The sequence below is a fragment of the Hyla sarda genome, chromosome 1 (genome assembly GCF_029499605.1).
Source record: "Hyla sarda isolate aHylSar1 chromosome 1, aHylSar1.hap1, whole genome shotgun sequence".
Classification (NCBI taxonomy): domain Eukaryota; kingdom Metazoa; phylum Chordata; class Amphibia; order Anura; family Hylidae; genus Hyla; species Hyla sarda.
In genome coordinates this window covers 462,824,110-462,845,622 of record NC_079189.1, presented here as the reverse complement: position 1 = coordinate 462,845,622, position 21,513 = coordinate 462,824,110, and the positions used below count along the sequence as shown (strand labels likewise).

Genomic DNA, 21,513 nt, shown 5'->3' with positions numbered 1-21,513 from the left:
ATTCTTGAGAATAGCGAAAGGGATGGGGGAGGAATAATTACAATCTTTAACCACTTTCTGAGTGTGTATGGTGAAAGCCAGGCCCATGCCATACCCAGCACCTCCTGGCTGCTATCTGCTTCTTTGTTTTTTAAATGTATTTTTTATTAAATTTAACAGGGTAGCATATTCTTACAAATTATAAGTCTATTATGAGAGAAGGTATACAAGAACTTAAGCAAACATAAAAAAACAAAAGCAGTGACATTAGAGTGATAGACAGATCTTCACATTTCCAAGTGTACTTTGGATGTTATTCTGTTCCCGATTACAGTGTGCCTTTTTTTTCCATATGACATCGACATGGCCCTGGATTCCTGCAATCTTCAGTCACTAATTTTTCTCCTCGCTTCTTCTGGAAGCAGTTCTTTACCTTCCCTATATGGTGGGGCTTAGATCCTTCTCTGTCAACCCTTCCAGTGACAAATCTTTCTGGCCTAATGTTGCTCCTAATGGGTTTCTTGCTTTCACGTTGGCCATTACCCTTTGGTCCATTCTGCCCTACGTAATGGTCCATCTATTCTGCCCTTATAGTTTTAGGTTTTTATGTTAGGATAGATATACAATGCTCTCGAAAAGTTTTCAGACCCTTTTTCTTTTCGACATTTTAATAAGTTGCGGATTTGTGCTAAAATAGAAAAAAATGCTGTGTTTACATATTACACAAAGGATAAGTGAAAAATCACTGGATCACCCTTCAATAGATGTTTTTCTTCAAATTTTCTGAACCAATTTTCTGTGGGATTTTGCCGTCAAATTTATTTATTGATTTTTTTTATTTCCCGCCCTGGCCTGCATGCCTGTGACTCACGGTGCCGCAGGGGGGAAGGGAAGCTTGTGCACTGTGCACACATGGTTCCCTGCCTGAGAGGAGAAGAACTGGCCGTGGAAGCTACGCCGGATTCCCGTGCCGGCTTGCAAGTACTGTACCCTTTCCACCCCCGTTATCCCTTCTCAACCCTGTCTCCCTCCCCCCTTCATCCATGTTCACCCGTTCACCCTTCTGTTATCCTTGTCCACCCCTTGTCCATTCCTGTCACCCATGTTCACCACCATATTCCCCCCTCTGTCCCTATGTCACCCCTCTTTTATCCCCCTTGTCCACCCCCACCCCCCGTGTCCACCCTCCTGACATCCATGTCCATCTTGGCCACCCCTCTGTCACCCCTGTCCATCCTCCTGTCACCCATGTTGACCCCCCTGTCCACCCCCCAGTCTACTCAGTCAACCATGTTCACCCCCCAGTCTACCCCCTGTCACCCATGTTCACCCCCCTATTGACACCTCTTTTATGCCCCTTGTCATCCTTGTCCCCCCCCCCTGTCTCCCATGTCCACCTCCTGTCATCCATGTCCACCACTCTGTCACCCCTGTCCATCCCCTTGTTACCCATGTTAACACCCCTCTGACCACCCCCCAGTCCACCCCTCTGTCACCCATGTCCACCCCTATTCACTCTGTCACTCCTGTCCACCCATCTTTTATCCCCTTGTCCACCCCTCTGACCACCAGGTCCACCCTCCTGTCATCAATGTCCACCTTGGCCACCCCTCTGTCACCCCTGTCCATCCCCCTGTCACCCATGTTCACTCCTCTACACCCCTCTGCCACCCATGTACACTCCTCTACACCCCTCTGCCACCCCCTACACCCCTCTGTCAACCATGTACACCTTTCTACACCCCTCTGTTACCCCTTTACACCTTTATGCCCCAGGGGAATCTAGAGGCTGATGCTGGAAAAGTGCGGAGCCTAATAGGTTTGTTTTGCAGGTTTAACAGTGAAATGGTGAACAATTGTGGCGATGATGGCCTGGACCAGATGGAGAAGAAAAGGGAACTACGCTGATTAGAGAAGACGTAATTTGTGAGTAGCTGTATAAAGCAGCACTGTAATCTACACACCCATAGATAAATAGATATTGTGCATTGCAGCCTTTTCCCTCTTTTTTTTTGCAACTTCGATAGGGGTGCCTCGCGGAAAAAAAAAATTCAGAGGGGTGCCCCAAGCCGAAAAAGGTTGGGAAACACTGTTCTACATTGTTGCATGAGAAAATCCATTTTATGAAATACTAACCACGGCTAGTCTAGTACCTTTGACCAGGGTTCTTTAACCCCTTAAGGACATAGGGCGTATCCATACGCCCCCGTTTCCAAGTCCTTAAGGACCGAGGGCGTATGGATACGCCCTGAGCATTTCCGGCCCCCACCGCTAGCCGGAGGGGAGCCGGAGCCGGATGCCTGCTGAAATCGTTCAGCAGGCATCCCGGCATATCGCCCAGGGGGGTCATTATGTCCCCCCATGTCGGCGATTGCCGCAGATCGCTGGACAATTCAGTCCAGCGATCTGCGGCAGATTCCGGGTCAATCGGGTCTCCAGTGACCCGATGACCCGGAATTACTGGCTGATCGGGGCCGTCAGAGACGGCCCCGAACAGCCAGAGGCAGCAGGGGTGAGGTGGCACTGGTGCCACCTCACGATCGCCCTGATTCGTCGGCCGGATTACCGGCCGACGAATCAGGGCGCCTGCTGCGGGTGTCACTCCCGCAACCCGCTCCGCCCCTCTTCCGGAGGACGTGAGCGGGTGCGGGAAGACGACCCCCGGTGCTGGGGACCCCGATCCCCGGCGCCCCTGTTGGGATCGGGGCCCCAGGAGCAGCGGCGGCGGCGGAGACGACGAGGGACTGACCTGTGCTGCTGGATCGTTGGAGGTGAGTGACAGCCTCCTGCTGTTGCTTAGCAACAGCTCCCAGCATGCAACAAGGGCATGCTGGGAGCTGTAGTTATGCAACAGCAGGAGGCAGACCACCACAACTCCCAGCATGCCCTTATGGGCATGCTGGGACTTGTAGTTTTGCAACAGCTGAAGGCACATTCTTTCTATGAAAAAGTGTACCTTCAGCTGTTGTGTAACTACAACTCCCAGCTTGCACAATCAGCTAAAGTGCATGCTGGGAGTTGTAGTGGTGCATCTGGTGGTTGCATAACTACAACTCCCAGCATGCCCGTTGGCTGTCGGTGACTGCTGAGAGTTGTAGTTTTGCAACTGCTGAAGGCACACTGAGTTAAGTAGTAAACCAGTGTGTCTCCAGCTGTTGCATAACTACAATCCCCAGCATCCCCAGCCAATGTAGTATGCCTCCGGCTGTTGCATAACTACAAGACCCAGCATGCCCTTCCGCTGTCCGTACATGCTGGGGGTTGTAGCTTTTGCAACAGCTGAAGGCACACTGGTTGCAAAACACTGAGTTTGTTACCAAACTCGGTGTTTCACAACCTGTGTGTCTCCAGCTGTTGCAAAACTACAACTCCCAGCATGCACTGATAGACCGTACATGCTGGGAGTTGTAGTTTTGCAACAGCTGGATGTTCCCCCCCCCCCCCCAATGTGAATGTACAGGGTACACTCACATGGGCGGAGGATTACAGTAAGTATCCGGCTGCAAGTTTGAGCTGCGGCAAATTTTCTGTCGCAGCTCAAACTGCCAGCGAGAAACTACTGTGAACCCCCCGCCCATGCGACTGTACCCTAAAAACACTACACTACACTAACACAAAATAAAATAAAAAGTAAAAAACACTACATATACACATACCCCTACACAGCCCCCCTCCCCTCCCCAATAAAAATGAAAAACGTCTGGTACGTCACTGTTTCCAAAACGGAGCCTCCAGCGGTTGCAAAACTACAACTCCCAGCATGCACTGATAGACCGTCCATGCTGGGAGTTGTAGTTTTGCAACAGCTGGATGTTCCCCCCCCCCAATGTGAACGTACAGGGTACACTCACATGGGCGGAGGATTACAGTAAGTATCCGGCTGCAAGTTTGAGCTGCGTCAAATTTTCTGCCGCAGCTCAAACTGCCAGCGAGAAACTACTGTGAACCCCCGCTCGTGTGACTGTACCCTAAAAACACTACACTACACTAACACATAATAAAATAAAAAGTAAAAAACACTACATATACACATACCCCTACACAGCCCCCCTCCCCTCCCCAATAAAAAGGAAAAACGTCTGGTACGCCACTGTTTCCAGAACGGAGCCTCCAGCTGTTGCAAAACAACTACTCCCAGTATTGCCAGATAGCCACTGACTGTCCAGGCATGCTGGGAGTTTTACAACAGCTGGAGGCCCCCTGTTTGGGAATCACTGGCGTAGAATACCCCTATGTCCACCCCTATGCAATCCCTAATTTAGGCCTCAAATGCGCATGGCACTCTCACTTTGGAGCCCTGTCGTATTTCAAGGCAACAGTTTAGGGCCACATATGGGGTATCGCCGTACTCGGGAGAAATTGGGCTTCAAATTTTGTGGGGTATTTTTTGCTATTACCCTTTTTAAAAATGTAAAATTTTTGGGAAAACAAGCATTTTAGGTAAAAAAAAAAATTTTTTTTTACATATACAAAAGTCATAAAACACCTGTGGGGTATAAAGGTTCACTTAACCCCTTGTTATGTTCCCCGAGGGGTCTAGTTTCCAAAATGGTATGCCATGTGTTTTTTTTTTGCTGTCCTGGCACCATAGGGGCTTCCTAAATGCGGCATGCCCCCAGAGCAAAATTTGCTTTCAAAAAGCCAAACGTGACTCCTTCTCTTCTGAGACCTGTAGTGCTCCAGCAGAGCACTTTTCACCCCCATGTGGGGTGTTTTCTGAATCGGGAGAAATTGGGCTTCAAATTTTGGGGGGTGTTTTCTGCTATTACCCTTTTTAAAAATGTAAAAATTTTGGGAAACCAAGCATTTTAGGTAAAAAAAAATAAAAAATGTTCACATATGCAAAAGTCGTGAAACACCTGTAGGGTATTAAGGTTCACATTACCCCTTGTTACGTTCCCCGAGGGGTCTAGTTTCCAAAATGGTATGCCATGTGTTTTTTTTTTTGCTGTTCTGGCACCATTTGGGCTTCCTAAATGCGGCATGCCCCCAGAGCAAAATTTGCTTTCAAAAAGCCAAATGTGACTCCTTCTCTTCTGAGACCTGTAGTGCGCCAGCAGAGCAATTTTCACCCCCATATGGGGTGTTTTCTGAATCGGGAGAAATTGGGTTTCAAATTTTGGGGGGTATTTTCTGCTATTACACTTTTTAAAAATGTAAAATTTTTGGGAAACCAAGCATTTTAGGTAAAAAAAATATATATTTTTTTTACATATGCTAAAGTCGTGAAACACCTGTGGGGTATTAAGGTTCACTTTACCCCTTGTTACGTTCCCTGAGGAGTCTAGTTTCCAAAATGGTATGCCATGTGTGTTTTTTTGCTGTTCTGGCACCATAGGGGCTTCCTAAAGGTGACATGCCCCCCAAAAACCATTTGACGCTCCTTCCCTTCTGAGCCCTCTACTGCGCCCGCTGAACAATTAACATAGACATATGAGGTATGTGCTTACTCGAGAGAAATTGGGTTTCAAATACAAGTAAAAATTTTCTCCTTTTTACCCCTTTCAAAAATTCAAAAATTGGGTCTACAAGAAAATGCGAGTGTAAAAAATGAAGATTTTGAATTTTCTCCTTCACTTTGCTGCTATTCCTGTGAAACACCTAAAGGGTTAATACACTTACTGAATGTCATTTTGAATACTTTGGGGGGTGTAGTTTTTATAATGGGGTCTTTTATGGGGCATTTCTAATATGAAGGCCCTTCAAATCCACTTCAAACGTGAACTGGTCCATGAAAAATAGCGAGTTTGAAAATTTTGTGAAAAATGTCAAAATTGCTGCTGAACTTTGAAGCCCTCTGGTGTCTTCCAAAAGTAAAAACTCATAAATTTTATGATGCAAACATAAAGTAGACATATTGTATATGTGAACCCCAAAAAAATATATTTTGAATATCCATTTTCCTTACAAGCAGAGAGCTTCAAAGTTAGAAAAATGCAAAATTTTCATTTTTTTCATCAAATTTGGTGATTTTTCACCAAGAAAGGATGCAAGTTACCATAAAATTTTACCACTAAGTTAAAGTAGAATATGTCACGAAAAAACAATCTCGGAATCAGAATGATAACTAAAAGCATTCCAGAGTTATTAATGTTTAAAGTGACAGTGGTCAGAATTGCAAAAAACGCTCCGGTCCTTAAGGTGAAAAAGGGCTCGGTCCTTAAGGGGTTAAAACTCACTCAGATCACTCCATTTTCTCATTCTAGTGTGGATTTACACTGAAAGGTCAGGTGTGTCAAATAAACTGGCTATTCAGTGTACAGTTTTACAAGTTACAATGGTCTTAGGCTACATTCACACTGCCAGTTGTCTCCAGCAGTGTGAAGCCCGTTATTTTAGGATCGAGAAAAGCCGTAGAAAAAAATTGTGCTTGCACCATCTTTCTCTGGATTTTCTCTCCGAAAATAATGGCGACCGACAGACCCCATTGACTATAGTGGGATCCATCGGGATCTGTTATTGGCCGATATGACCCGTCAAAATTAAGGCCATCAAACTGAAAAAGTTTGGCGGGGCATGCCTGCAGTGTGAAAGGGGCCTTAAAGGGATTGTCCAGGGAGAAGAAAAGGTTCTACTTGGTGTTTACTTCTGCCCTCTGCCCATCTCGTAAGTATACCTTTCAAGACGAGAGGGGGTTTGAGCCAGTTACTATCATTGCGTGCGGGTGAAACTAGGCCTGCACATGATAACTAATAGCTGCAGAAGATTGCTGATGTGCAGCTATTGGGCATCGTGCGTGGGTGTGAATGTTTCTGCATATGATGTTTTTGACTAGCACCTGCCCCCTCTCATCTCGAAAGATATACTTTCGAGACAGGCAGCGGACGGAAGTAAGCACCTGGAGCAAAACTTGTAGGACTTTTTCTGCTCCCCGGACAATTCAGAATATTAATTTGTCCCTGTTTGCAATTATGACCGCTTCCAATCTTCTAGGAAGAACTTTTAAAATTTTATGTGTGTTTGTGGGATTTTTTGCCCATTCTTCCACAACAGCATTTTTTAGGTCAGGCACGGATATTGGATAAGAGGGCTTGGCTCAGAATCTGTTTTATTTTATCCCAAAGGCGTTACCTGGAGTAGAAGTCAGGGCTCTGTGAAAGCCAGTCAGGTTTTTCCCATACCAAACTAACCCATCTACGCCTTTATGGACCTTGCTTTGTGCACTGGAGCACAGCCATCCTGGAATAGAAAAGGGTCGAACCCAACTAAAAAAGTTAGAAGTATACAATCTTCCAAAATGTCTAAGTATGCAAAAGCATTAAGATTTCCCTTCACTGGAACTAAGAGGGCCAATCCCTTAAATGGGCACTATCGGATTCAAAAACTTTTAATATGTTGTACATCTTGGCAAAACATTAACTTTTCTAATATACTTAATAAGAAATTTTTATAAAATTTTTATAGAAATCATGGCTTTGTCCAAGCTGAAGCACAGGCATGGACAAAGTCCAGTAAATGAAGGTGGGCTAGTACTTCTCTGTGCTCTCTATTGTGTCTGATAGGACAGGAGAGAGCACAGAGGAGTGCTATCAGACAGGAGAGAGCACAGAGGAGTACTATCAGACAGGACAGAGCATAGAGGAGTACTATCAGACAGGAGAGAGCACAGAGGAGTAATATCAGACAGGAGAGAGCACAGAGGAGTGCTATCAGACAGGAGATAGCACAAAAGAGTGCTATTAGACAGGAGAGAGCATAGAAATGTGCTACCACACAGGAGAGAGCACAGGGGAGTACTATCAGACAGGAGAGAGCACAGAGGAGTCCTATTAGACAGGAGAGAGCACAGAGGAGTGCTCTCAGACAGGAGAGAGCCCAGGGGAGTACTATCAGACAGGAGAGAGCACAGAGGAGTACTATTAGACAGGAGAGAGCACAGGGGAGTGCTATCAGACAGGAAAGAGCACAGAGGAGTCCTATAAGACAGGAGAGAGCACAGAGGAGTGCTGGCCCACCCTCACTTACTGGACTTTGTCCAGGCCTGTGCTTTAGCTTGGACAAAGCCATGATTTTATAAGCCATGATTTCTATAAAAAGGAAATAAAATTTTCTAATGAAGTATATTAGAAAAGTTAAAGAGTACCTATCTTGATTTTTTTTTATATGTTAGAGCTGATTGTATATAGAACAACTTTGGTAGAAACAAGCAAAATCAGCTCTCCCACAACGGACCAACTGCAGCTTGGACAGGTGCGGATTCACCGATACGTAATCAAGAAGAAGGAAGTCCAGCGCAGTTATTCCAACAGATATGCGGTTTATTTCATGCAAGCAGGACACAAGACAATCGTGGAGGTGATGCGTTTCAGCCGGTGGCACCCGGCTTAACTCATACATGAGTAACACTATACACTGACTGACTATTCTGTACAGTCAGTCACACTGTCACTTCATATCTGTGGGACACAGCTGAAGCAAATAAATGGCAGTGGTAGATGGCTGTGGCCTGCTGCCAGGGGCAATATGCCTGGGGTTTGTGGCCCATAATATATGGGCCCTGGGGCAACTATTGGCAACACAGAGGAGCCTACAACAGTTCTATGGGGGATCATATTAGCACAGAGAGGCCAATTTGCCGCATATAGTTGTTGTAGGCCCCTCTGTGCTAATAGTTGCCCACATATAATTGTCATAGGCTCCTCTGTGCTAATAGTTGCCCCAATATAGTTGTTGTAGGCCTCTCTGTGCTAATAGTTGCCCCCATATAGTTGTAGGCCCATCTGAAAGGGATCTACAACAACTACATGGGGGCCAACTATTAAGTGAGAAACCTACAATTACTATATGGGGGTAACTATTAAAAGGAACCTGTCACTACTTTTTACCCCTGTAATCAATAGCAACAGGTTCTATAGCTGTACGTAAGTGTTCCTACCATATTTTATGTCTGGAGTGATGGCTGTAATAAATGCCCTGCCCTGTATGTAAATTCTCATTAAGTAGTTTCCTAAGCGGTGTGCCGTTTGCACATAGTCACTGCACCCAGGGCTGTAACCACTCCACTTCATTCCTAATCATACCTACATAGGCGTGATTGACAGCCCGGGCATGATGAAATTATTCCCTGCTCTCTTCTGTATTGCCCGTAGGCTGCACTAACTTGTCACACTCATCACTGATGATGATGAGTGTGACATGTTAAACTTTTCATTGGCTTCTCAACATAATCAGACCACAGGTGTGCACGTAATGGGTGGCTTTTCATTGGCGCACTTTATTTTAACAGATAATGTATTATGAAGCCAGAAAAAAATTATATGTAGGGCACAATTGAAAAAAATATATGGAACTAAGCAAATTTGTGGGGCAATATATTTTTAAGCATTCACAATACAGTAAAACTGACACGCAAACCTTATTCTGTGGGTCAGTATGATTCCAATGATACCAAACTTGGAAAATTAATGTTTCACTTTATGGTTAAAAAAAAATGTGGAAACTTGAACAAAAAAAAAAATGTTCTCATTTCCGTGTTCTGATCACTATAACTTTTGTATTTTTCTATCTACGGAGCTGTGTTAGGGTTATTTTTGCACAAGTTTTTAATGGTAACACACTTTGTGTAGTTCTGGCTTTTTGATCACTTTTTATTATATTTTTCTAGGAACGGTCGTGACCAAAAATCAGCAATTTTGCATGTACGCCATTGACCGTTTATTTTAAAAATGGGAAAAGAGGGGTGATTCAAATTTTTATTAGGGGGGATTTTCTTTAAAGGGGAACTCCGGTGGAAAAAAAAAATTTCAAATCAACTGGTGCCAGAAAGTTAAACAGATTTGTAAATCACTTCTATTTAAAAATCTTAACCCTTCCAGTACTTATCAGCTGCTTTATACTACAGATATACTACAGAGAAATTTGTGAAGTTATTTTCAGCCTTACAACAGTGCTCTCTGCTGACACCTCTGTCTGTGTCAGGAACTGTCCAGAGCAGGAGAGGTTTTCTATGGGGATATGCTTCTAATCTGGACAGTTCCTGACAAGGACAGAGGTGTCAGCAGAGAGCACTGTTGTCAGACTGGAAAGAACTTCACAAATCTCTCAGTTTTTTACAGCAGCTTATAAGTACTGGGAGGATCAAGATTATTTAATATAAGTAATTTACAAATCTGTTTAACTTTCAGGTACCAATTGATTTGAAAACATTTTTTTTTCTACTTGTTTCCTCCGGAGTTCCCCTTTAACTATATTATCTGCGGAGGTGCCACCTAGACACCAGGGATTACTGGCCTTTAATGTTTAAATGCCACAAACGCTGTCTCAGATGTCAGTCATTACTGTCAGATGTCAGCTGCTGATAACAGCAGGTATCCATCTGTTATGACATGGACCCGACTCGTGGGCCCGCAACATATTCCCCTCACCCAAACAAAGAAATACATGTATGTCATGGGTCCGAAAGGGGATAAAGCTTGATTTGTAAAGATTACAGCCATCATTCCAGGACAAAGAAACATGGTTGGGACACTTACGTACAGCTATAGGACTGCTGCTATTGGTTACAGGGGGTAAAGAAGTAGCACTATTAGCACAGAGTGAACCTACAACAACTATATGGGGACACAGAATGGGCTTACAACTATATGGGAGGCACAAACGGGCACTATTACTGTAAGGGGCAATACGCATGGGGAGTTTGTAAAGAGGTAGGTATTTTTGTGCTGAATAAAGGAACTTAAAGAAGATATCCCATGCAGCAAAGAAAAAAAAAAATACCTAGCCATTCCATAGTATATTCACCTACCACCTCTCTGACATGTTTGTGATTTTTTTTCCGCCCCCCATTCACCAGCTATTCAGCTCATAAATTCCAGTTACTTCCTGGTTATGGTGGCTATGCCTGTGATCTCAAAGACTACATTTCCCTGCATGCATTGCTCACATTTCCTGCTCTCAGCTGCCTTAGCAGAGAGCTTGTTACCACCCCTAACTTATGTTAGCCACTCCCACATAACACTGAGCTCCAATCATAGCCCTATACAGCAGGGTGGCCACGAGGAAACAAAATGTTATCTCAGTGCTCAGAGAGAGGGACCCTGGAGTGGAAGCTGCAGTTTTACACTGTAAAATCACTCCCTCCCCCTCCTCCTCTCAGTGAAATAGCTTTACACTGGCACAATCACCTCCCCCTCCTCTGCCCTGCACTCCTCTCTCCCCAGTGCTCAGAGTGACCACTCTACTCTCCCTCCCCTCCATTCTCAGTGTGACAGCCCTACGCTGGCAGCTCCCTCCCCTCCCCCCTCTCCTCAGTTATCAGTGTAAAAACATTAGCAAGGAGAGGGGAGAGAACTATGATCTGTATCAGCCGGCATATAGGCAGTGCTGCTCAGCCAATCACTGCAGAACAGAGGCTGGACAGTGTGAATATTCATCAGATGGGAGGGGCTAAGGCCCGAGCTCAGGGAGCTCTCTGCAGCACAGGGGTTTTCTGGGTAATTGTCACGTCACGGCCCCTGGATGCTGCTGATAACAGCCTGAATAGGGGGTCGAAAGTCATGAAAACCTGGAACAGCTGAATTTCCTGTCAGACAGAAGAATGCAGATAAAGCTTGTTTCTAAGCAGCATTGGTAATGGAAGTGATTTACAAACCTATATAACTTTACCTTCTGCACTAAAAGCTGAACAATTGTTTACTGTGAGACTTGTCCTTTAAGTTTGTCTGGCAGGTTCTGTGGAAGAAATCCAGAAGAAATCTTCATGGTTGGCTAAGCAGGATAGTGAAGAAAAGAAAGTGAACAACTCTGATTAAAGAAGGTGTCACCTGTGTGTCCTTTAACAAAACTACACTGTAATCATTTAATGGTCTGAAGAGTGCTTGTGTACTATATGAAAGGGCTCATTTACATCACAGTTTTCAACAAAACCAGATAAGCTGAATGGAGTCACTTGCTCTTTCAAATGAATGGGCTGCAAATGGTTCCGGCAGCGTCCGGTTTTCAAATTCACTGGTCGGATCGGACCCAAGCCGCAGCCCATTCATTTGAATGAGCTGGCTCATTTTTGGTCCGTATCTGATTTTATTGCAAGACAGAAAACTGTGGTCTGCAGCGGTTTCAGTCCGACAACAAAACCGGATACAGCCCAAAAAATTAGCCAACCGGAGTCACCAGCTGACTGTGTTCGGCTCATTCAAATTAATGGGGTGTGGCAGGCGTCTGGTGGTGATACGGCAGCAGCTGGTTTTCATATTCTCCATTCCAATTCCCCAAAACATAATGTGAATGCACCTTAACCCTTTAAGGACTGAGCCCTTTTTCACCTTAAAGACTGAGCCCTTTTTCACAATTCTGACCACCTTCACTTTAAGCGTTAATAACTCTAAAACGCTTTTACCGAATATTCTGATTCTGAGATTATTTTTTCGTGACATATTCTACTTTATTTGGTGGTAAATTTTCGGCGTTACTTGCATCCTTTCTTGGTGAAAAATTTCATGAAAATGTTAAATTTTTCTAACTTTGAAGCTCTCTACTTGTAAGGAAAATGGATATTCCAAATATTTTTTTTTTATTCACAAATTCAATATGTCCACTTTATGTTGGCATCATAAAATGGACATATTTTTACTTTTTGAAAAAATTTGAGGGCTTCAAAGTAGAGCAGCAATTTTCCAAAATTTCATGAAAATTGCAAAATCTGAAGGGACAGATGTTACAGAACTACAACTCCCAGCATGCCTGGGTGGTCTAGGCATGCTGAGAGTTGTAGTTTGGCAACATCTGGAGGGCTACCGTTTGGGCACCACTGTAACAGTGGTCACCAAACTGTGACCCTCCAGATGACCAGGCATGCTGGGAGTTGCAGTCCGGCCTTCCTAGTGGTTGCCACAGTAAAGATCACATTACTTTCACTTTAATTTCTCCCCCCCACCGGCAGAACGGGGGGTTTCCATGGCAAGTCGCCCATAGCAACCAACAGAAGCCTATTTACAAATGAAAGCTGAAATCTGGTTGCTATGGGCAACTGCTCCACTGTTCCTTTGCACAAAGTTTGATCAATCTCCCCCATGGTGTACTTAGTACAGTAATACAGTATCTTGGGTTAAAAATATTGCACTAATTGTGAGTCCACATCTTCATTCCTGCATCCATTTTCAGAACCCTTCATATTAGATTTGCCTTTATCTTTAAAGGGGTTCTCCGGTGCTTATACATCTTATCGCATCTTATGCCGTATACATGATCACGGGGGTCCCCAGCGGCGGGACTCCCGCGATCAGGCATCTTATCCCCTATCCTTTGGATAGGGGATAAGATGTTTAAGCACCGGAGAACCCCTTTAAAGGGGTTATCCACCATAAGGTGATTTTAGTATGTACCTGGCAGACAGTAATGGACATGATTAGGAAGGATCTGCTCTTGTCTTGGGGATAAATGGCTATGTTGTGAGATTACCATAACACAGTGCCTAGCTTTTTGTGAACTGGTATTTCCTTTTTGATTTTTCTTCTTTGCCTACAAATCCCATAATTCCATTTTCCTCGCTCCCACACATCAGCCACCTCACCCATTGAAACATAAATGAGTTGCATCTATTCAAAAGACCTATGGTTTTCAATCAGGGTGCCTACAGCTGTTGCATTAGTTGCAGTTTGATCTCTTACACACCAAGCGATCGCTCCACCCATTGAAGCAGACAGGCTCCCTGTCATCAGCTGACTAGTGAGTTAGGTCTCGTCCGCATTGCAACCTGTGGAAAATCTGAGACAACAGTAATTTTGTATGCTGTTAAAAATAAATATTGGAGTGCAAATCACCGAAGAATTGTGAGAAAACCGTCACACACAGGTATAGACACTATATTATGAACTACACTAACTTTACAGCCCCTATAGCATAGTCAAATAAAACATTTTTCTGGAATACCCCATTAAGGTTCAGATTATTCTTATTTAGGTGTGTCTTCACTTTAATGCATGATGGATGAGAGGTATCCTGAAGTTTTCTAAGGGAGCTCCGCTTTCAAACCCATGTGACTCTCCATTGCAAACTGCCATTTGTGCGTTATGCTTAAGAGTTACAGCTTTTGTATGCGGTCCACACATTGAACTGTTAAATACACCTCTCTCCATCTCCCTGCAAAGGTGTTTCTGATGGTGATATCTGATTAAAGACTCCATTAAAAGTTTTTTTCAGGAAATGTGCAGGACACCCCCAGCGCCGCAGCTGTCAAATCTTCCAGTCCTGTTATGATAGCCTCCAGTTACCTTCTGACCCATCCCCATTACCCATATTTTTATTGCCACAAAAGAGAGTATAGTTGCCACTTCTATGATAAATTAACAATGTTTTAATATGACAGCCCCTTCTTTAACCCCTTCCCGACCTATGACATACCTGTACGTCATGGGTGGCAAGGTGTTCCCGACCCATGACATACAGGTACGTCATGAACATTTTTGCCGCTACTCGCGGCATCCCGCAGCGCCCGGTAAGATGGTGGCTATCACTGATAGCCAGCCATCTTACCATGCGACCACGGGGGGTTTTACCCGGCCATGCGGTGTCCCGAGCGGTACCGGCGCGAGCGGCGTCCTCCAGGCGGTCCCGGCGGCGCTGCGTCCCGACGGTGAGTTTCCGGCAGCAGGGCGGCATCTTCATTGGCAGCAGTGAGATCGCCGTAAAGCGATCTCACTGCTGCCTCTGGGAGTTTCAAAACTGCAACTCCCAGCATGCCCAGACAGCCTTTGGCTTTCTGGGCATGCTGGGAGTTGTAGTTTTGCAACATCTGGAGGTCCACAGTTTGGAGACCACTGTATAATGGTCTCCAATCTGTGCTCTTCCAGATGTTGCAAAACTACAACTCCCAGCATGCTCAGTCTGTCCAGGCATGCTGGGAGTTGTAGTTCTCTAACATCTGGAAGAGCACAGATTGGAGACCATTATACAGTGGTCTCCAAACTGTGGACCTCCAGATGTTGCAAAACTACAACTCCCAGCATGCCCAGACTGCCCAAGCATGCTGGAAGTTGTAGTTCGGCAACATCTGATCCTTCAGATATTGCCGAACTACAACTTCCAGCATGCCTGGGCAGTCTGGGCATGCTGGGAGTTGTAGTTTTGCAACAACTGGAGGCACACTAGTTGGGAAACATTGTCCGTTTCCTACCTCAGTGCCTCCAGCTGTTGCAATTGTTGCAAAACTATAACTCCCAGCATGCACTGACAGACCATGCATGCTGGGAGTTGTAGTTTTGCAACAGCTGGAGGCACACTGGTTTGGAAACACTAAGTTTGGTTGCAAAACACTTGAAAGTTTATTACTTAACTTAGTGTTTCCAAACCAGTGTGGCTCCAGCTGTTGCAAAACTACAACTCCCAGCATGCACGGAAAGCCAAAGGGCATGCTCGGAGTTTGCAACAGCTGGATGTTTGCCCCCCTCCCCCCCAATGTGAATGTACAGGGTACACTGACATGGGCGGAGGTTTACAGTGAGTGCTGCAAGTTTGAGATGGCGCAAATTTTGCGCTGCAGCTCAAACTCCCAGCGGCAAACTTGCTGTGAACCTCTGCCCATGTGACTGTACCCTAAAAACACTACACTACACTAACACTATCCTAAAATTAAAAACACTACATATACACATACCCCTACACAGCCCCCCTCCCCAAAAAAATGAAAAACGTCTGGTACGCTAGTGTTTCCAAAACGGAGCCTCCAGCTGTTGCAAAATAATAACTCCCAGTATTGCCGAACAGCCATTGACTGTCCAGGCATGCTGGGAGTTTTGCAACAGCTGGAGGCACCCTGTTTGGGAATCATTGGCATAGAATACCCCTATGTCCACCCCTATGCAAATCCCTAATTCAGGCCTCAAATGCGCATGGCGCTCTCTCACTTCGGAGCCCTGTCGTATTTCAGGGCAACAGTTTTGGGACACATATGGGGTATCGCCGTACTCGGGAAAAATTGCCTTACAAATTTTGGGGGGCTTTTTCTTCTTTAACCCCTTATGAAAAGGTGAACTTGGGGTCTACACCAGCATGTTAGTGTAAAAAAAGAATTTTTTTACACTGACACGCTGGTGTTGCCCTATACTTTTCATTTTCACAAGAGGTAAAAGGGAAAAAAGACCCTCTAAATTTGTAATGCAATTTCTCCCGAGTACGGAGATACTCCATATGTGGGCGCAAAGTGCTCTGGGGGCGCACAACAAGGCCCAGAAGGGAGAGTGCACCATGTACATTTGAGGTGATTTGCACAGGGGTGGCTGATTGTTACAGCAGTTCTGACAAACGCAAAACAATAAATATCCATATGTGACCCCATTTTGGAAACTACACCCCTCACGGAATGTAATAAGGGGTGCAGTGAGCATTTACACCCCACTGGTGTATGACAGATTTTTGGAACAGTGGTCTGTGAAAATGAAAAATAAAATTTTTCATTTGCACAGTCCACTGTTTCAAATATCTGTCAAACGCCAGTGGGGTGTAAATGCTCACTGCACCCCTTATTAAATTCCATGAGGGGTATAGTTTCCAAAATGGGGTCACATGTGGGGGGGTCCACTGTTCTGGCACCATAGGGGCTTCCTAAATGGGACATTCCCCCCAAAAACCCTTTCAGAAAAACTCACTCTCCAAAATCCCATTGTCGCTCCTTCCCTTCTGAGCCCTCTACTGTGCCCGCCGAACACTTTACATACGCATATGAGGTATTTCCTTACTCAAGAGAAATTGGGTTACAAATTTTAGGGTGATTTCTCTCCTTTTACCCCTTGTAAAAATTCAAAAATTGGGTCTACAAGAACATGCGAGTGTAAAAAATGAAGATTTAGAATTTTCTCCTTCACTTTGCTGCTATTCCTGTGAAACACCTAAAGGGTTAAAACACTTACTGAATGTCATTTTGAATACTTTGGGGGGTGCAGTTTTTATAATGGGGTCATTTATGGGGTATTTCTAATATGAAGACCCTTAAAATCCACTTCCAACCTGAACTGGGCCCTGAAAAATTACGATTTTGAAAATCTTGAGAAAAATTGGAAAATTGCTGCGGAGCTTAGAAGCCCTCTAATGTCTTCCAAAAGTAAAAACTTGTCAATTTTTTTATGCAAACATAAAGTAGACATATTGTATATGTGAATCAATATGTAATTTATTTGGAATATCCATTTTCCTTTCAAGCAGAGACTTTCAAAGTTAGAAAAATGCTAAATTATTAAAATTTTCATGAAATTTTTAGATATTTTACCAAGAAAGGATGCAAATATCAGTGAAATTTTACCAATAACATAAAGTAGAATATGTCACGAAAAAACAGTCTCGGAATCAGAATGATAAGTAAAAGCATTCCAGAGTTATTAATGCTTAAAGTGACAGTGGTCAGATTTTCAAAAAATGCCCAGGTCCTGAAGGTGAAAATGTGCTGGGTCATGAAGGGGTTAATGTAACAGCACAGTCATCATCAACCTGTAAGCTGAGATGGTGCACAGCATAAAAAAAGGCAGTAGAAAAGAACCAAATCCTAATATTGTAATTACTCTCTTATGTCATTATTACAGTCACACATTTTCTTATAATTTGGTGTACTGTTGATTTATGCAAAGTTTGTTGAAACTTTAGTGACCATTTAAAGTTTAAAGCAAATTACAGAACAGTCAACATACCCAAAAATCTGATGTTTTGGGGTCAGTGGCATGATTTTCAAACCACATTGCACTCTCTGTATGGTGTTTTCCATATACTTCTCTTTTACTGCATAAAATGTTACAGTATAAATAAAGCAAATAAAAAAGCTTGAAATGCATTATATATTATTACATAATTCAATAATATTAAAAGAAAAAGTGTGTGTAAATGTACCCAGTGGATGTCACAAAAGGCAAATACACTACAGATAGTCCAAAAGTAATTTCGGTGTGTAATATCCTTAGCATTTACAGTAAAAGTAACCTGGATAAGGTTTAAAAAAAAAAAATATATATATGTTTGGATTTTTATGCAGTTTTTCCTCAGGACCCAGGTAAGTAGTCACAGAGGGTGGTCCCGGCAGCTGCTCTTTGCCATGACAGTGCTGAGTGACACGTCTTTCCCTAAACACAGATATACTATACTAGTGTTTCCCAACCAGGCATGCCGGAACGTGTAGTTTTGCTACAGCTGGAGCACCCTGGTTGGAAAACACTGTACTATACACAAATAGAGAGAGACACGTCACTTAGTGCTGGCAGGATGGAGAGCAGCAGCCAGAACCCACAATGGGGACTACTTACCTGGGTCCCAGTGGTATTTTTAAACGATGATTACTCTGAAACCCCTGAGCATATAAGAGTAATTATTTGTGTGCAGGGACCGTGCTGTCTGCACCTGTTTTTTGCTGCCTAAGCTTTTAGCAGCAAAAACATGTTGACAAATTCCCTTTCATTTTTATAGGAGCTTCTATAGGCTGCACTAAAAAAGTTCCTCGATAGCACACTAAAAGGTTAATAGCTCCTCTTTTCCTACTTGGTACAGAAGAAAATAACACAACTGATAATAATCAGTACAATTAATTAATTAATTCATTCATTAATTTAATAATTAAGTAGGGCCTATAAAGGCACCCCCAACACAGGAAATAGGCATCTTCATGCTTCATGTAGACCATCTATCATGGACCCCTTAAGGACCGTTTTTTGCACATCTGACCACTGTCACTTTAAGCATTAATAACTCTGGGATGCTTTTACTTTTCATTCTAAATCCGAGAAAAAATTTTCGTGACATTTTCTACTTTATGTTAGTGGCAAAATTTTGTCGATACTTGCATAATTTCTTGGTGAAAAATTCAAAAATTTGATGAAAAAATTGAAAATTTCGCATTTTTCTAACTTTGAAGCTCTCTGGTTGTAAGGGAAATAGACATTCCAAATAAATTATATATTGATTCACACATACAATATGTCTACTTTATGTTTGCATCATAAAGTTGACATGTTTTTACTTTTGGAAGACATCAGAGGGCTTCAAAGTACAGCATCAATTTTCCAATTTTTCACAAAATTTTCAAAATCGGAATTTTTCATGGACCAGTTCAGGGTTGAAGTGGATTTGAAGGGCCTTCATATTAGAAATACACCACAAATGACCCAATTATAAAAACTGCACCCCTCAAAGTATTCAAAATGACATTCAGTAAGTGTGTTAACTCTTTAGGTGTTTCACAGGAATAGCAGCACAGAAAAATGCTCTCAAAATGTGTAACCCAATTTCTCTCGAGTAAGGAAATACCTCATGTGTATGTCAAGTGTTCGGCGGGCGCTGTAGAGGGCTCAGAAGGGAGGGAGCGACAATGGAATTTTGGAGAGTGAATTTTTCTGAAATGGTTTTTGGGGGCATGTGACATTTAGGAAGCCCCTGTGGTGCCAGAACAGCAGAAAAAAACCCCACATGGCATACCATTTTGGAAACTACACCCCTCAAGGCACTTAACAAGGGGTCCAGTGAGCCTTAACACCCCACAGGTGTTTGACGACTTTTCGTTAAAATCGGATGTGTATCCTTTACCGAGGAACAGTGGGCTAAATGCTTTTGCCTGACCCACAAGCCTGTCATTGCCACCAAATTCCAAGAAACTAGTTTTAAAATCCTGTCCCGCTGGTACAGGGTGCCGGTGGTGCTAAATCGCTGGTACCCTTCTGTGCCTCGGTCCTGTTGGCGATGTGGAGGTGACGAGGGGACTATGGTCCATATCTGGTGGGGCTGCCCTAAGTTGCAGCCTTTCTGGACTACGGTAATACGGAGGTGATGGGGGTTCAGATTCCCTGGAGTCCCGAGGCAGCCCTATTGTACATGTTCCCTATGGCGCAGTCGAAATACAAAAAGTCCTTGGCCCGTCATCTACTCCAGGCGGCCAAGACCGTCATTCCTAAGAGGTGGAAGTCCTCAGATCCCCCCTCCATGGAAGACTGGATTAGTGAAATTGCTCAAATCCATCGCATGGAGGAACTTCTGGCCTCTCGGCCTACTGAGGTTGACCGGTTCGGTGCTACCTGGCTCCCGTGGTCCGAATTCTGCTCCTCCCCGGCTGCTAGGTCCCTGGGTTGACTTGGAGTTTCAATTGTGGCCAATGGAGTGGTGCTTTGCTTCGCTGTGGATGTTTACTCCCCCTGAATTGTATGCGGCTCCGTCTCGGCAGTGCCCTATGTAGGTTTGTCACCCATTTATATCTCCCCCTTCCCCCCCCCCCCCGTCCTTTTTCTTTTGTCTGTGGTCGTAACATTCCTCCTTTTTCTTTCTCCTCCTCTGATGCCCTCTTCCCTACGATCCCTCTCTCCTTTGCTCTTTCCACCAACCTCCTGCTACTGCCCAGCTCCCTTTCATCTGGTCTAGACTTCACTGCATGTTTTGCTGGTTACATGATAGTATAACTATAGGATTATATATAGTATCCTGGCTCCCGACCTAGCCATATAGTGTTGGGGCGCGCCGGGTGTCTTTTTCATAAGTAGGACATTGTTTGCACGTTTTCTATATAACTGCTATTGTGTGTTATTCCATTTTGTTGGATTACCGGCCCACAAGGCCGTACTGTTTTAGCTCGCCTGTAAGCTGATATGTCACTTGCCGTTATCTCAATAAACTTCTCGTTGAATAAGAAAAAAAAAAATAAATCTAATGTGTAAATGAAAAAAATGCAGTTTTTTTCCCAAATTTACCATTTTTACAAAGGGTAATGTGCGAAAATGCCTCCCAAAATTTGTAACCACATCTCTTCTGAGTATGGAAATACCCCATGTTAGGACGTAAAATGCTCTGTGTGCTAACTACAATGCTCAGAAGAGAAGGAGTCACATTTGGCTTTTGGAAAGAAAATTTAGCTGAAATGGTTTTTGGGGGGCATGTCTCATTTAGGAAGCCCCTATGGTGCCAGAAGAGCAAAAAAAAAAAAAACACATGGCATACTATTTTGGAAACTACACCCTTCAAGGAACAAACAAGGGGTATCAGGATAATCAGGATAAGATGCCTGATCGCGGGGGTCCTGCCGCTGGGGACACCCGTAATCTTGCATGCAGCACCCCAGTTAAAATCAGTCCCCAGAGCATGTTCGCTCCAGGTCTGATTACCAGCGACCACAGGGCCGGCGGCGTGTGACGTCACACCTCAGCCCCCGTGTGACGTTGCGCTCCGCCCCTCAATGCAAGCCTATGGGAGGGGGCGTGACAGCTTTATGGCGATCTTTACTGCTACCTTCACAGCCGCCGTCGCTTCCTTACCGCTGATCCCAAAGCTGCTGATCTCGCCGATGGTCGCAGGTCCCCGTGGACGGTCCCCAGGTACCCGGTGCCATCTTCTCCCCCCGCTCTGCCCGACATCCAGGGGTGGGCAGAGCGGGGATTTCTACGGTAATCCCCCCGCCCCAACTGCCATGTCATAACTGACTAATGGCAGGGGATAAGAGAGAGGTGGCAGCTGCCACCTCGCTCCGATCCCGTATGATGATCGGGGCTGTCTCTGACAGCTCCGATCATCCCTATTTTCCGGGCTATCAGGTCACCAGAGACCTGATCAGCCCGGAACCCTGCAAGTGTCTTGTCATTAGTCAGT

General features: G+C 44.3%; 1 long non-coding RNA gene across 1 annotated transcript in view; it reads right to left on the bottom strand.

Moving 5' to 3' along the window:
* Positions 1 to 246: 246 nt before the first annotated feature.
* The window catches only part of LOC130284713 (uncharacterized), a 49,542-nt gene continuing 28,275 nt past the window's right edge, over positions 247 to 21,513 (bottom strand). The window contains exons 2-3 of the long non-coding RNA XR_008847126.1: positions 11,584 to 11,685; positions 247 to 667 (exon numbers count right to left, since the gene is read on the bottom strand). This is a non-coding gene — a long non-coding RNA (uncharacterized LOC130284713). The remainder of the gene's footprint in view (positions 668 to 11,583; positions 11,686 to 21,513) is intronic.